General features: G+C 40.5%; 1 protein-coding gene across 10 annotated transcripts in view; it reads left to right on the forward strand.

The window, feature by feature from the left end:
- Positions 1-11,516: 11,516 nt before the first annotated feature.
- ctnnd2b (catenin (cadherin-associated protein), delta 2b) overlaps positions 11,517-16,108 on the forward strand; it is a 240,754-nt gene continuing 236,162 nt past the window's right edge. For 8 of the 10 annotated variants that reach the window (XM_024806086.2, XM_024806088.2, XM_024806089.2 and 5 more), the window contains exon 1: positions 11,518-11,833. The gene's annotated coding sequence lies outside the window, so the exon portion shown is untranslated. Of the gene's footprint in view, positions 11,834-16,108 lie in introns of all 10 variants that reach the window. The other 2 variants (XM_024806087.2, XM_076876378.1) reach the window with 1 other exon arrangement.

Consider the following 16,108-nt stretch of genomic DNA (forward strand, 5'->3'; position numbering starts at 1 on the left):
CTCCATTCGTTACTGAATCCAAAGCTTTTAAGGGGAACCACAAGATCACTGAGCGCCTTAGGGGCCAGATTATGTAAGACTTTAGAAATCAGTTTAAGATTTTAGGATCGTGTAGTGTAATAAAATGATCAAAACTGATGTTTTTTGTTGTTTTTTTTAAAAAATATATATATATTTTTTTAAAATGATAGATACATATTTTACCTGTGAAACATGTTCCCTGGATTTCTTGTCACTGACTCATTAGTTAGTCTTAATGCCGTGTGAGTCATAGAACTTTAGGAAAACACATTTAGAGAAATAAGATGCAACAAATGGTATGGCAACAGCACCGCCTACAACTGCAAAGCTCTCCAGCGAGTAGTGCGGTGCTCTGAACGGATAATTGGAGGTGAGCTTCCCTCCCTCCAAGACATCTACAGGAAGCGGTGCCTGAGGAAAGCGGGGAGGATCATCAAGGACTCCAGTCACCCCAGCCATAAACTGTTCAGACTGCTTCCATCAGGAAGGAGGTTCTGCAGCATCCGGTCCCGTACCAGCAGACTGAGAGACAGCTTCTTCCACCAGGCCATCAGACTGCTGAACACGTCATAGACACCTCAGCTTCACTACTGGAACTTTAACATTATGCACTCCAGACTGTACAGTAATGCCACTGTTTTGCACATGTCTCACTCTGTATATTTTATTTTATTTATTTTATATATTTTATTTATTGTTTACTCTATTTAATTTGTAAAATATGTGTACACACACACACACACACACACACACACACACACACACGTAGAAAAATATTTGGTATACACATCCAGAAATGCATATACTATTATATATTGTACATATATTTATTAGTTTCAGATGTAGCCATTCTTGTATTTTGCTTGTTTACATTATTGTATTTTGCACAACTCTGTTGCTTGTGAAGCTCACACACAAGAATTTCACTCACATGTGCTGTACCAATGTACCTGCACATGTGATGTGACAATAAAGGTGATTTGATTTGATTTTGAAGATGCTTCAGTGCAGGCTATATTTCTCCATTTTTAAATGAATCATTTCAAAAGGAGGTTTGCTAGTGTGCGACTACTGATGCATGTGCACTGGGCAGGTGCTGCCACACTAAGATGAAAAACAAGTCCATATGAAATCCAAACAATGGAGTTTGGATTCAGTAGATCTCAGTGCAGAGAACATGATGGGAAGCAAGCTTAATGTCATTAGATGTAACTTTACTTTTGTAATTCCTGTTGAAAGGTGCTCTTTAAACATGACAAGGCCAGGAGATAATCGTTGGAAATGCTTGGTTCAAACCACAGGATGGCGCTGTTGTCAGAGAGAATAAGAAGCGATGCCTTACAATCAGCCAAATGTGCATCAGGTATTCCTTTGATACTGTGTCAGTGGGGAGTAAAGAGTCCTTCATTATGAAACAGATAAAGAATTCTTAAAATTCTATAGTAATTTCAGCAGTGAGTAACAGGCTGTGTGGAAATACAGACCATATAGCATACAACATGTAACCAGTGACGTGGAGCATTCATTGCCTTTGGGGGAGCAAATACATTTAATGCCACATCAGCTTTTATCTATAATTTGGCAATAAATAAATACAAATTAAAAATCATACAAATGCATCAGTTGCGATGTTTGTTCTGGCACTCAGACACCAATGTCAGTAGTCCTCTTTTTCTTCTGTGTGATGGCAAAGAGAGGCTCAGCTCACTTATTCACTGACAGTCTGCACTGCTGCGCTTTACCTTTCTTCAGGGGCTTCCAGCTCAAGGAACAATTCTCAGAGGAGCATGTTAAAAATTCTCTCTGTTAATGTGTAGTGCCAAGCTGAACTCATACCACATCAACTACAAGGGTTTTCACGTGGACTCTTAATGTTGGACCTACAGGGAATTTCAAATAGACACGGCAAATGCACATTTTGTATATACAGTGAAAAGCGACTGCACATAATAAAAAACAATTACAAGTTACATTCCTGAGTATGTTTACAAATTCTCAAAAGAAAGGGGAGGTTTAAAAATCTCAAGCATTATGTGACTTTATTTGAAAGAATGGTACAGCTGTTTGCCTAGCAAAGGTTTTACTGAAGGGTGTGAACAGAAGCACCATGTAAGAATGTAGGGCTCTCTTCTCTGGTCTAGCACCTTTAACAATCCCTCATCTGAACTAAGCAACTGTATTGTATGTTTGACTAGATTTGGATGAGATGTGACAGTGTCCTCCTCCTAAAAGAGTCTTGTGGCACGGCTTTAATAATCTTAAGAATACTTAAAGTACATCGCTACATATCTGTGGGAAAGTATTTGTCACCTTCTTGATTTCTTAGTTTCTTGCATATTTTTCACACATGTATGTTTCAGATCATCAAACAAAGTTTAATATTAGACCAATATAAACTGAGTAAATACAAAAGTTTTTAAATTAATATTTCTATTACTACGGGGAAGAAAGCCAAACCTACCTTAGCCTATGTGAAAAAGTATCACTAAACCCACCCTCAGTCTTTCATGTCACTGCAGGAATTTTGGCCCACCACACTGGAGTGTTTTCAAGAATGAACGACCTGTCCTCCTAAGACCCGAACTCTTCCATGGCATGCATTTTTAATTTCCCTTTGATATTTGGGCATATTGGGACCCGATGATTGTAAAAACAAAGAATTTCCAGATTTTTTACCTGATTTTTTTTCTGACAAAAATTAGATCCACATATGAGGATATTTATTTAAAATTTCGATAGAAAAGTGGCAGTATAATGTCCTCGTAAGTGGATATCAGGCCCTTGTAAAATTGAGTATTTTGGTCTAGACATCCGAAAATGTGATGTCCACATATGTGGACACCAGGTCCTAGGAGGTTAAAGTCATGTCAAAGCATCTCAACTGGACTTAAGTCTGGACTTTGACTAGGCCGTTCCAAAACCTTTTTGTTTTTTCAAGCCATTCCATGGACTTTTGGGTGTGTTTCAGATCATTGTCCTGCTACATAATCCATGTGTGCTTGAGCTTCAGGGCATGAACTGATGACCAGACATTCTCCTTCAGAGTTTTCTGGTAGACAGCAAAATTCATGTTTCCATCAGTTACAGAGAGTCGCCCAGGCCCTGAAACAACAAAGCAGCCCCAGACCGTCACACGGCCACCACTGTGTTTTACTGCTGGTATGATGTTCTTTTTATGGAATTCTGTGTTAGTTTTATACCACATGTAACAAAACCCATCTAAAGGTTCATTACATCTCTGTGGTAGTTGATTTTTGTTGTAAGTAATCTGCATGGATACTGCTCTACTACTACTAGAGTCAAAACCTTGCAAAAACAAGCATACCCGACAACTGCAATGCCAAATCTGTACGGGTTACCTGAAACAAAGACTGACGTCTGGTCCCTGTGCTTGCTGTCTTGCACATCTCAACAACTGTGTATGATTTGTGTTAGTTTGGAGTGGATCAATAAAACCTGCATTATCTTCTTGCTGTATCTTTAATAAGATAGCAGTTCAGCCTCTCCTGATGCGACCTTCTTCCACGAGCTTCTTTCTTTTCTTTTCTTTTTACATTGAGGTTAACCTTCCTTACAAGCTGCTTCCGCAGAAAAGGACACAATTCAGACCTCAGTGAAAGCAGTGGCATGTTTTATTCACTACAGAAGACGAGGTTGGCGATGATCTGAGTAGACCTGCGAACCTGCACAGGAATTTATCAGAGGAGGAGCAGCTCTGCTGATAAAAAATAATCTAAACATTCATCTCTCCAGTTTTGTCTATTACATTTTAATTGCAACCAGGAGCTCTACTGTTTTATGGTATCTCAGTTTTCTGTGAATTTTTAATGACACAGATGGAACAGGTTAAAAAAGATAATAGATCCAAGTAAAAGACATTATTTTTGCAGATGAATATTGTATTTATATGTTTGTTTGGGTTTTTTAAAAATATTTCTTCACACTACAATGAATTGGAAGAATACATATTTATATATGGAAAGATGTAGTGCAGTTATAAGTGTGCTGCTGTTTGGTGTTGCTGCAAGGGAGGAGATTAAAGGTGTCTGATATAAGTGTTTATTTAAAATCAGATATTTTGATAAAGGCATTAAGTTACTCTCCTTTTATCTTTGTGACAGATGGCTGAATCTCCCTGAGCCTGGCTCTGACAGTGGGTTCTTCCTTTTAAAAGGGATTTTTTCCTTCCCGCTTTCGCCAAATCCTGCTCATAAGGGATCGTCTGATTGGGTTTTCAGGCACTAGGCTATATAAATAAAACTGAATTAAATTAAAACCTGTTTGAAAAATAAAATCATCAAATTGTATTAGAATCAAATACAGTGCACTAGTTTGCTTAGAAATTAAAGGTGCATTCTGTAATTCAATCCAAGACATGTTATCTAACCGAAAACTGTCAAATGGACTGACAGGCTATTAAATCATCATTTATTATTATCATTAATATAATATAATCAAAAATTTAGGTCAAAAATCTCAGTGCTAACAAGCTAATGTTAAGAATGTGTAATAGTTTTGGAAATGTGCATTACTGGCTGAACTCATGACACCTTGACACTGCCCATGCAGTGTTTCAACTGCACTATAGTCCACAGCCAGTCTAAATAAAGTGTTTTTTGCTCCCTGTTCCCAGAAGGTACCATCCAGCAGCCATGGCAGAGATTTTGAGTTAGGCTAAAAGCTGTCATCATTTTCCTAACTAGATGTGAAGAGGCTGGCTGGGTAACACCAGCTGGCCACCTTGGCAGCTAGAGGACAGTCTCATCTTGGCAAGCCCTTTGGGAATGGTTTTGAGTTCTCCATACCCTTTTGACATGTGATGTAATTCCTTTCGAAAGGCACATTTTGCTTCATAGCACTTTAAAAAAAAATTTGTTGTAGCTTTCATTCCAAAATAAATTGCAAATATATCTATTGGACTGTGCAGTACAAAAGATATATTTGCTTTTTGTAAAGTTCAAACCTATAATTTTGGCATAGTCATGAAATAATGATCATGGTTATCTTAGACATGTGTTACTATGGCAGTAACACAAAAATACAATTGAGGCTGATGAGAATGACATTAGCTTTTCAGGGATTTGGACTTAAACCAGCTATTGGACAAATGCTAGCTGAAATGTTACCCTGTGGTAGTGGGGGGTGGGGTTGCTTGGTTTATGCCAATCCATCCAACAGCTGCTGAGACATTTTATTCAAAATGTTAAAAAAAAAAAAAGGACTCAAGGTGGCGCTAGAGGAAAAGTAGTTGTCAAAGTCAAAAGATTGAGCTAGTTGTTGTTGAGAGATTTGAGTTTGGATCAAAGAGGCGTACAGCCACGTTTGTAGCATGGCTTCAAACAGGGACAAAAAGTAAAGCCCACACAGCGGACTCTCACACCTGCACACTGCTACACCAGCACCAGCTCTGCTTACCTGCTCTGCATACTGATAGCACAATTTGGCTAAGATGCATCACGTGTCTTCCACTATGTAACAGAGAACCCACTATGTGTTATTCCTACTTGGCAAAGAAAAAGTGTGAGGTCAAAATGCACGTATAAGAAGTGTCTAAAAATGTGCTTGTTTAGTTTTCAACAAACCTAAAATGGATAACTGGAGAGTTTGTGGGTCTTATGAGGATGATGATGATGCACATGCTCATCACTACCACATAAATGCAAAAGCCTGTGATCAAATGTGGTCAGTCTGTATCACAGCCATGCAAATAGGGTCTGTAGATCAAATCTTCAAAACACATATACGTGTGCATCTGTAAGTTCCTGAATGGGCCTTTATGGCGACGAATGTTTAGCTACGATAAATCTTTTTGTCATTGTTGTGTTTGTATCTGTATCTTTGTATCAGTTTCTGTCTCCCTGTCATGTGACTGTGTGTCAGTGTGTTGGACACACTCTGTGTTCACTTTGGATGCCATTTTCAAAAGCCTCTCAAAAAACCGCACGGCTACATAATCACAAGTCTTACCACCATCCTGTGCTTTCAGTCCAAGTCACATGGGTTCATATATTTAGTCTGTGTGTGTGTGTGTGTGTCTGTATGCTCCCTCCTTCAGCATCGTGCTTTACACGCGCATACATGCTTATCGTGACACCTGCGAGAGGCTTCTCAGTACCAGCACATTCTCCCGCTGATGGACACCGAGCAGCTCCACTGGAGCAGACAAGTGCCTTGCTTAAGGGGACTTCAATTTTTAGATTAGGTCAGATGAAACTTTAATGATCCCTGTGGAGATGTCAGTTCATTAGAGCAGCAGAGGCTGGGCTACAGATAAGAATAGCTCAGATGGAGTGTAGTGCAGAAATAGATTGCATACTTGCGGTGATACAGCAAACACATGAATAAATACATACTTACAAGGGAAACGTGCATTGCAGGAAAAGTAACATCGTGGCAACATAAATGCATTATTAAATAAATTGATTCTATTTAGTGATATTTTGTGCTTCTGCTTCTTCAAGCGTCGTGGTCTGACATTTTGGTTGTGACGTGTAGATAATCTGAACATCCAAAGTAATTTCTTGTTCAATGAAGCAAACGATGCATATGAGAACAATGTGTGCGAGATTTAGTTTGCTGCTGATGCCGCTGACTGTGGCATTTAGAAATGGCTTACAGTTGACTGAACAAAGAAATGCTAGACAAAGAGGAACAGAGGCAAAAAATAAAGAGACAAACTGAATGAAAGGCAGACGAATATAGACAGACCCAGAGATGGAAGGGATATACAGCACTCAATTCAACTGGGTTACAAACTTTTTCCAGTCTCCTTTTGTGTTCAAACTCCCTCTAGGAAAGGCTTTGTCCTGATTTGGCATGTGTCTCTGTGCATGTATTATAGTCTTTACAGATAATTTAACAAAGCGGCTGGGGTTGGTCTCTGCTGGCTGGGATGCAGAGTGGGGTGAAATATGTTAAGGAGGCATCAGTGAGGCCTTTTATGATGTGAGTTTTTGCTTCATGGTGAGCGAAACCGAGCGGGATGTAGTGCCATCGCTGCCTGGGCTGTTGATTGATTTCTGAGTTGAAGGTGAAACCTCTCTGCTCCAGCAAGAATTTGAACCCTGGTCTGTCAGTGTTTGCACAGAGTTTTTACCATTCTGCTTTCCACCCTTATCTAACCAGTAGCTTACAGGCTGAGGAAGGCACCTGCTACGTTTCGTTGTCTCACTGAACAGGTCACTGGTGACATGCAAGGCTTTTCAGTTGGGATGCTCACCTTAAACCTGTAGCTGTTCACTGATTTGGTGGTTCAAGCTTGAAAACTATGAGTGTGTGAGCGAACAAGACGGACGGGCCAAGCATGTCCTGTCAAGGCCAAAGTTCAGGCTGTAGAGCAGTGCCTTGTATGAACCACTAAAAGAAACAGTTTCCTCTGCCTCTTTGGTTGCTTCAGTCCAAGCTACAACCTCTGAAACTGAAAAACTACAGCAAAACTAAGCTCTCTTTAGCCACTGACAGTGGCTTCAAAAGTTTGTCAATCCCCATAAACACACACAAAAACTTTACAGCTGACACAAAAAGCCATTTTGATTTCTATGGATATTTCTCCTTTTCATAAAAAAACACATATGGGGTATACCAGCACATCATAAGGCTGACAAGTGTGTCAGCACCAGCAGTTGTAGCTGGTCATTGTCTTTTAGGCTGCACGTTTATGAATCAGAGTCACTGAACTGAACCGCTCAGCCATGTTTGTAGTGTTGGTGCCTTTTGGAATCATGGAATTATGTGGCAAATAACATTGTTTATAGTGCAGTTTAACCTAACCAAGAAGTCTTTTGGTAGATACAATTCTAGTATTTTATTAGTTTGTCATATAGCACTAATTACTGCTGTAATATTATTATTGTGCTGCCTTTTTCTAACATATGCACCCATACAGATCATTCAGGTCAAGTGAATTTCATTTATATGGTGGCATTTGACAACAATCAAACGAAGCGGGTTGACCGCGGGTTTTGACTCATCTTGCCACCGCCTTCAAGCTGGAAAGAACCCATGTGAAAGTATTGTGGTTAAGTTAAATTCAATTTATTAACCTATCTTTATGGTGCAGTGTAACAGGCAATGATCTGCATTTAATGTGACTCTGTTAATTTGAGCTTCCATGAAATGAATGTCTTTATTCATACTTTATTTTGCAAATTTATTTGAGAATTAGGCCATTTAATTAAGATAGATTTTATGTTTTTGGTTGTAAAGATCCGGATGGAGATTTTTTTTTTATTCTGTATTTCTATTTTTCAGTTTTATTTTTCAAGACTTGGTTTATTGCCTTTTTCTTTGTAACTTGGCCTACTTTTTTAAGTTTTGTTAATATTTACATTTCTCTCTGCCTGTCTAGAACCGGCCCAGGCTGCCACACATTTTCATTCCAAAGGCCATGTAGATGCTAGCCATGTAAACTTAGCACGGATCTCAACCTCACTGAACACTTGTGGAATCAGCTTGGGCGTGATGTTCATGCAAGAGTGACCAACACATCCACATTGGCTGACTTGTCATGACATTGTCGACAAATACTGATTGAAGACTGGGATGTCATCCCACAGCAGTGTGCAACAAACGCTGGTGACCAGTGAGGAGCAGGTGCCAGGCTTTTGTGGCCCTGTGTGGTTCTTCAACATACCACTGTGCCCTCTGTTTGTTAATGAATTAATAGTAAAATTGCCATTTCATTTCAATCATCCAATCCAACAAACCACACCAAACAAGAGTCAATATTAGAATAAGCAGTTTTCAAGTGAAGCTCTTGTCTCACGTGCATCTTTTTTTAGTTTGTACCACTTAGCATCTCCAACACCACACTATTAACCCATCCACTCACACATCCTCACTACTAATAACACTGACTTTTTCTTTGTTTTATGTTGCTTTCATGTTTTTGAAGTATTTCAAGTATTTTTTTTAACCTTTTCCCTGCATCTCACTCTTTTTCGCCACGGTTTCTGAGCCAGGTCGAGACAGTTTAAACAAACAGCTTATTAAAAATGTTTCCTGACTCTGACTGAAAGCTGTTTTTGATAGCGCTCTGTTTTTACACTCCAGCTCACACAGGTATATGAAGTTTGGCTAATTAGACTTCTCCCCAGGAAAACGTAGCCGTGCAAAACAGCTGCACCAGCAAATGAGGAGCTTATTGATATGAGACAGCTCTCTGCAATTCACTTGCCTTTTAGAGATGTTCTCTTCTTGTTTTCCAATACTGTGAGTGAACGATCCCTTCAGTATTAACTATTGGCATTTTAAAGCTGGCTTATTAGCACACCTTAGTTTACATTTGAGACATACGCTTACTGTATAAAATCTAATACAGGAGAATATATTTTAAGAGCACTGTGGGCAAAGGTTTATTCTAGAAATTATGCAGTCATGCAGAATCCATGGGAGCAATATTGGTTTATTATGCTTTCACAAAAGACTTTGTTGTTAATGATTAGGTCAAAGGACCAAACCATGGAAAACATGGAAAACAATGGAAATAATCCATTTTAGTCTCTCTCTGTAACTTTGAAGTATTTTTAAAAATGTATTGTTTGTTAATTAATGAATTTATTTATTAGGTCTGTGACCTACACAATGTGGGGCAAGTGGTTTTAATACAGTCAGAAAGCCAGTTTATTTTCCCTTAAATGGACCCACATAATCAGCCATGTACCACAGGTCTGCAAGCTGGCTGTAGTTAGCCATTACTTAAAAAGCCATCTCTTGACCCAGCGGTTTTAGCTAATTACGGGTCAATCTCCAATCTTCCTTTCATATCAAAAAAATGATTTGAAGAGTTTCAGTCATGTTTCAGAGCTCATCCCAGCACAGAAACAGCTTTAGTGAAGGTTACAAATGATCTTCTTGTGGCCTCTGACAGTGGACTCATCTCTGTGCTTGTCCTGCTAGACCTCAGTGCAGCGTTCTATACTGTTGACCATAATATCCTATTACATCGATTAGAGCACGCTGTAGGTATTACAGGTTCTGTGCTGCAGTGGTTTGTTCATGTAAATGGAGAGTCCTCTTCACACACTAAGGTCAACTATGGTGTTGCACAGGGTTCAGTGCTAGGACCAATTCTGTTTACATTATACATGCTTCCCCTAGGCAGTATCATCAGAAGGCATAGCATACATTTTCACTGCTATGCAGATGACACCCATCTAATTGGTGTGTGTTATCTGGCTTCTATCCATGAAGCCAGATAACACACACCAATTAGTTAAACTGCAGGAATGTCTTAAAGACATAAAGACCTGGATGGCCGCTAACTTTCTACTTCTTAATTCAGATAAAACTGAGGTTATTGTACTCGGCCCTGAAAATCTTAGAAATATAGTATCTAACCAGATTCTTACTCTGGATGGCATTACCTTGGCCTCCAGTAACACTGTCAGGAACCTTGGTGTGATTTTTGACCAAGACGTGTCCTTCAATGCACATATTAAATAAATATGTAAGACAGCTTTCTTCTTTGTGCAACATCTCTAAAATTAGAAATATCCTGTCTCAGAGTGATGCTGAAAAACTAGTTCATGCATTTATTACTTCCAGGCTGGACTACTGTAATTCATTATTATCAGGATGTCCTAAAAACTCGCTGAAAAGCCTTCAGTTAATCCAAAATTCTGCAGCAGGAGTCCTGACAGGGACTAGAAAGAGAGAGCAGATTTCTCCTGTTTGGGCTTCCCTTCATTGGCTTCCTGTTAAATCCAGAATTGAATTCAAAATCCTCCTCCTCACATACAAGGTCTTAAATAATCAGACCCCATCTTATCTTAATGACCCCATTAGTGCTCTCGCACTGCAGGCTTCCTTGTTGTTCCTACAATGGCATCTGTGTAAACAACTGAACAATATGAATGTACAATTTTACAGATTAGGAAACCAAAATATACTTTATAAACCCTTACTTTGTTGTGCTGCAGCTTTACCATCTATAATTTAATCATCTTTCCAATTTTTCTATAACCAAGGCAGCATTGACCTTGTTGTTTTCCACTGGAAGTTCTTAAGTTATGGAAAATATGTTTTGTTTACTTTAATGAAAACAGTTAAACTTTTCTACAGTTGCAGCTTGTTGGGACTAATACCTTTCAGGCTTCAGGGTGCCAGTGGGAAGATTGTTTAAAGACATTTATGGAAATGCATAGAAAAATAAAAACCAGTGTGAAATACATGGCAGTCTCTAGGGCTGTCTTCTACCCCCAAAATAGCCAACTCTTTAAATCAAGACACAAATGTGTAATAAGTGTCTTCGGCCTATTTAACAGAATAAAATGTGACCTTTTCTAGTAAAATATACTGTTAAAAGACAAAAGTACCTGCAGTAACATAAGTGAGACATGCTTGTCTCTTCCAGCTGCTGCTGCCTTTCCGTGGAACTTATCATCTCCATGTTGTAGTTCCTCTCATCACCAGTGGGTGTCGCTGCGGACTCTGGTACTCAAGCCGTCTGTCCGTCTGTCTAGCAAGGATAGGGTGATGTTGTATTGTGAACTGAGAGAGAGAGAGCGAGAGAGAGAGAGAGCACCTCTGCCGCTTTCCTTGCCTTCTCTCCTGTGCGCAGTGCTCCGGCCCGGCCGCTCCTTCCTTCCTTCCTCATTTCCTCCCCACAGCTGGCTGTCTCCTCTCTCGGATGCTGGTTGTGCCTTCTCCTTTCGCACTACCGCCGAGCAGGACCAAATACTTCGGAGGGGTGGAATGACTGACTACCTGTTTTGCATGGTCTGAATTTCGGGAAATTCGCACGTCGGAAAGGAGGGGAGTCAAGAGGGAAAAAAGGAGGCTCTCCATCCTCCCCGAGGGAATTTATTTTACAGTAAGCAGGCGCAATGTCATTCCAGAGTCCTCTTTCCGCTCGTCTCACACCTCCCATTTGTGCAAATGCCTAGAATTTTTTTTGTTTGTTGCCAGAGCATGGCAGCGTGCTGGGAATATGGCTGCATGTTTTATTGTGTGTGTGTGTGTGTGTGTGTCGAAGTGTGTGCCAGATGTTTGGTGGGGTTTTTTCTTTCTTTTTTGTGTCAGTTTATTCCGAGGCGTGGTGTGGATCGCGCGCGCGTGTGTGTGTCTGTTTTGCTTTTGGCATGATGCGATAAAGGGCTGTGGTGCGCTTGCATTGCTCGTGGAATGAAAATGGAACCCCCATATTTCAGCTTCACTCGCCGTCCATCCATCAGGCCGGGGAGTGTGGGGGTCGGAGGAGGGAGGGGGCTGGCTGATGTGAAAATGGTATTAGGCTACTTTCAGGCTGACCTAAATAAGAGCGATGTTCTCGTGATTATCACGGGTGTCAGCGGCACATCGTGCGCCGGCTGCACCGTCTTTGTGTTGTCTTTGCAGAGCGATGCGTGTGGACGCTCCGTATTGTAGTTTCCCTCAGCCATCACTGAGGCATGAGGACGGATGAAGAGCACCTTGCTGCCTGCGTGCTCCATGTTGAGCACTAAAAGCACCACCACCGCCACAGTGTGTTTTCTCGATCAGCCCCAGGCTGTTTCTCCAGCTCTCAACTGTGGAGTAATTAATGTCATTCATCACGTTGTCGCCCCCCCCCCCCCCAAAAAAAAAAAATCTATGTTTTTCACCAGCTAACATCATAATGTTTGCTCCTGTCAGTTGTCTGTGGATTTCTGCTCTATGACCTGGCAGAAAGTGGGGTTTCCCACTGCCGGCTGAATTAGCCCCCACACAGCCTACCAGTACATCTCCAGCCACCATGGGCTGCATAGCCGTTTAGATCCCTAATCTAGGGCTAATTCCTGTGTTTTCTCTTATGGACTATAGGGCTTTCGCTCACTGATCCCCCTTGAAACTGAGAAGCTGGCTAGCCTCAATATAAGAAGTTTAATGTGATGGACATTAGGGGGTTAACCGGCAGAGCAGATAATGTAGGACAGGGAAATGTAACTTGTTGTCAGCAGGCTTATATCATTTTGGCAGTCATTGGTTCATGATGAGGAAGTGAGATATTGAGAAGGTGCAGAGGAAAAAAATCACCATTAGTTAGTAACAGTTATGTTTCCTGTCGGTGAACTATTCATCATGACACCGAACGAATGGAAAGGCTGACACTTTTGGCACTTGTACCAAGTGAAGTTATTTAGCCAATGTTTCTGTTAATGTTAGCATGTAAATGACTGTAAACCAGAGGAGTTACTATGTCATCTTTGAGTTACATTTGGATGATTTGAGAACAGCAATAATGTTACTTTTTTCTAAATAGGGACTGCAAAGGGTGTGGCAAAAAATACATGACAAAAATACACTTACATCATCCAGTTTTTGTTTGCAGGTCTGACGTCATTACCCGTTGAAAAATAAAAATAATTATTTGTGAAATTTAGATTTTTAAATGAGCATTTTTATGATACACTATAGAGTGTGTTTTCAGCTGCACCAAACAGAACAACGTGTTGTCTGCAGCTGCATTTACCTTTAAGATTATGCTAAATTACAAGATTAATTGTTGGAGTTATGACAGTAAAATGTAGAGTAGCACATGTCTGTGGGAAGTACTTTAAAGGGAAACAAACTTTGTTTGGAAACCATTTTTGGTTTGGAAAAGAAGTGCATTTTCTGATGACCTGTTACCTCTCAGTGGGCCCAGTCCACCAATACACAAGTCCATTCTAATAATAACAGTTTTCTAACCGTAACCACAAGCCACAACTAGTAATTAGTAAACTTCAAATAGTTGAAAGACTGGAAAAGGGGGGGAAACTGCTAGCTGGATTATGCAAATCTAACATGATCTGCCTCACCTGTGCACTGAAAACCCTTAAATTAACCTTGTAAAAAACTGAGGTTTAAGCAGCCTTTTGGGGGGAATTTTTTAATGGCCAGCTGCAGTGACTATTGAGGTCAATTCAGTTTTAGTTATACAGCACCTGGTCACAACAACAGTTGCCTCAAGGAACTTTTAATTGTAAGGTAAAGACCCTATAAAAACAAAGAGAAAATCCCATTAATCAGTTGATTCCCCTTTGACCAAACACTTGGCAACAGTGGGAAGGAAAAACTCCCTTTTAAAAGGAAGAAACCTCAAGCACTTTTATTTTGAAAGTTCACTTGCTGTGAAGTACTTCTTCCCTATGGTCCAACCTACGCCATCCAACCTTCCAACTTCTTAGACTACAACTGGTGTCTAAGAAGTTCTTATCTGAGTTTGTACTGTAGTAGTTATTTAGTGGTTTTTAATCAAAGCTACAGAGAACAAGGATTAATATCGAGAGCTGCAGTTTGTAATGGTGGAGTGCGAGGTCATCTGCAGAATGAGAGACTTGCTAAAGATTGTATTACTTATGTATTGACTGTCAGAAAGTACTTTGCAAAAATATTTGCAAAAAATTGTCTTGCACCTTGCATCTCCTGCAAGAGTACAACCTGGCCAGGTCACCAGCTGCAGGGAGCCAAGATGATAAAAAAGTTCCATTTCAAACATCTAGCAACATTTCATACTGATCTCATGACCCCTCGGGGGGTCCCAACATCCAGGTTTGGAACCAGTGACTTACCAGAAGTGACCTCGTAAAGCTTTATAGATATCATTATCATGTTGCAGCTCTGGTATGAGCATGATTACAGTTTCAGCTCCTTGTCTCCAGTATTCATTTGGTCCGGCAGAGTGCTCACACAAACAGCTTGTGTTTACTGACTGCTACAAGCCAGATTTAACACTCTCAGGTGAACCTGCCAGCCACTGTTCTCGTCACACAACATTTAACTGATCAAAGAGCTTCTTTTTCCAAAATGTTCCATTTCCTGAACACGCTGAGCGACATTACAGTCTTCCGAGTGCATTCACCTGGCACTCTGAGATATAATAGCGTACCTCCAACACACCACGCCTTCCCCTTCAGTGCCCCTAACCCCCCCCCCACCGTCATTTCTCTGCCTAATTGCTAAAGATTCATGGTGGATAGTCAAGCCGTAAAGTCTGTAAAGTGATTGACTCTGCCACGGCTCAGAAAAGTAAGAGCCCGTTATCGTCCTCGGCTACTGCAGCCTCAACAGGCTTCATTAAGGTTTTATATTCAGATGATGATGCATGTGATGTGGACAAACTTTTAATAACCTCATACTGACCGATCCAACACACGAATTACTGCTTCCTGTGCAAGACTCAGAATCAAACGATTTCCCTAACTGAGCTCAAGTTACAGATTTATGAATATGATTTGAATACTTACCAAACATGATTTGGTAAGTATTCCTCAGAGATTTGTTCCGATTGTGCAAAATACTGTTTTTACAAAATGTATTTGAGCTAACAGTAATAATCAAGGGGCATTTGAATTTAGGTTTTGTTTTTCGTATAAAAACATTTTCAGTGCCATTAAAGAATCTTTTTCTTTTTTTATATTCAGCAGCAGTAGTCAGCAATAACCGCAGCCTGTATGTGTCACTTTCGGCCTTGTGGCTTGCTCGTTCAGTCTGAACAAACTCGAGTTAATATTTGCTTCAGACAAATATCTGTATCAATGTTTTACGGAAAGGTTCAGCACTGGCTGGGGAAAGGCCGAGGATCGGCCATGGGCCTGTCAAAGACCAGCCAGCCGTTTTAAGTGGCTGTATCCGTCGGGCACAGGTGAACCAGGCTGTCTCTCACCCCGGTGGGATCTGTGCGAGCCTAAATGTAATGTTCCCAGGTATTAGCAAATTTACATGCTGTTATAGGTGGTGACAGTCACAAAAGCGAGATCTAAGTTAAAACACTGCGTAACCTAAATAGACTTATTAGACTGGTCCTTATTCGGTGACACTCAGCACTTTAAAGTGTGAGTATTCACAGCATTCTGAGGCAGTTCATTCAAAATTTGACTTGTCCAGAGCTCAACATAAAGTATGGGATGTGGATTGGTTCTTATATAGTGCCTTTCTACTCAATTGAGCACTCAAAGCACTTTCTACCGCAAATCACACAGTGTTTTTATCTATGCCTAAACGCTTTCTCACAGTTGCATACGCACTTGTGCAAGAAGGCATGTGGGCTGGGGGGCTCAGGGATCAATCCACCGACCTTCCAAATGGAAAAGGACCCGCTCTACCACCAGAGCCACAGCTGCCCCTTCAGTGATGAAATTACAGAGAA

This window comes from Maylandia zebra, linkage group LG18 (genome assembly GCF_041146795.1).
Source record: "Maylandia zebra isolate NMK-2024a linkage group LG18, Mzebra_GT3a, whole genome shotgun sequence".
Taxonomy (NCBI): Eukaryota; Metazoa; Chordata; class Actinopteri; order Cichliformes; family Cichlidae; genus Maylandia; species Maylandia zebra.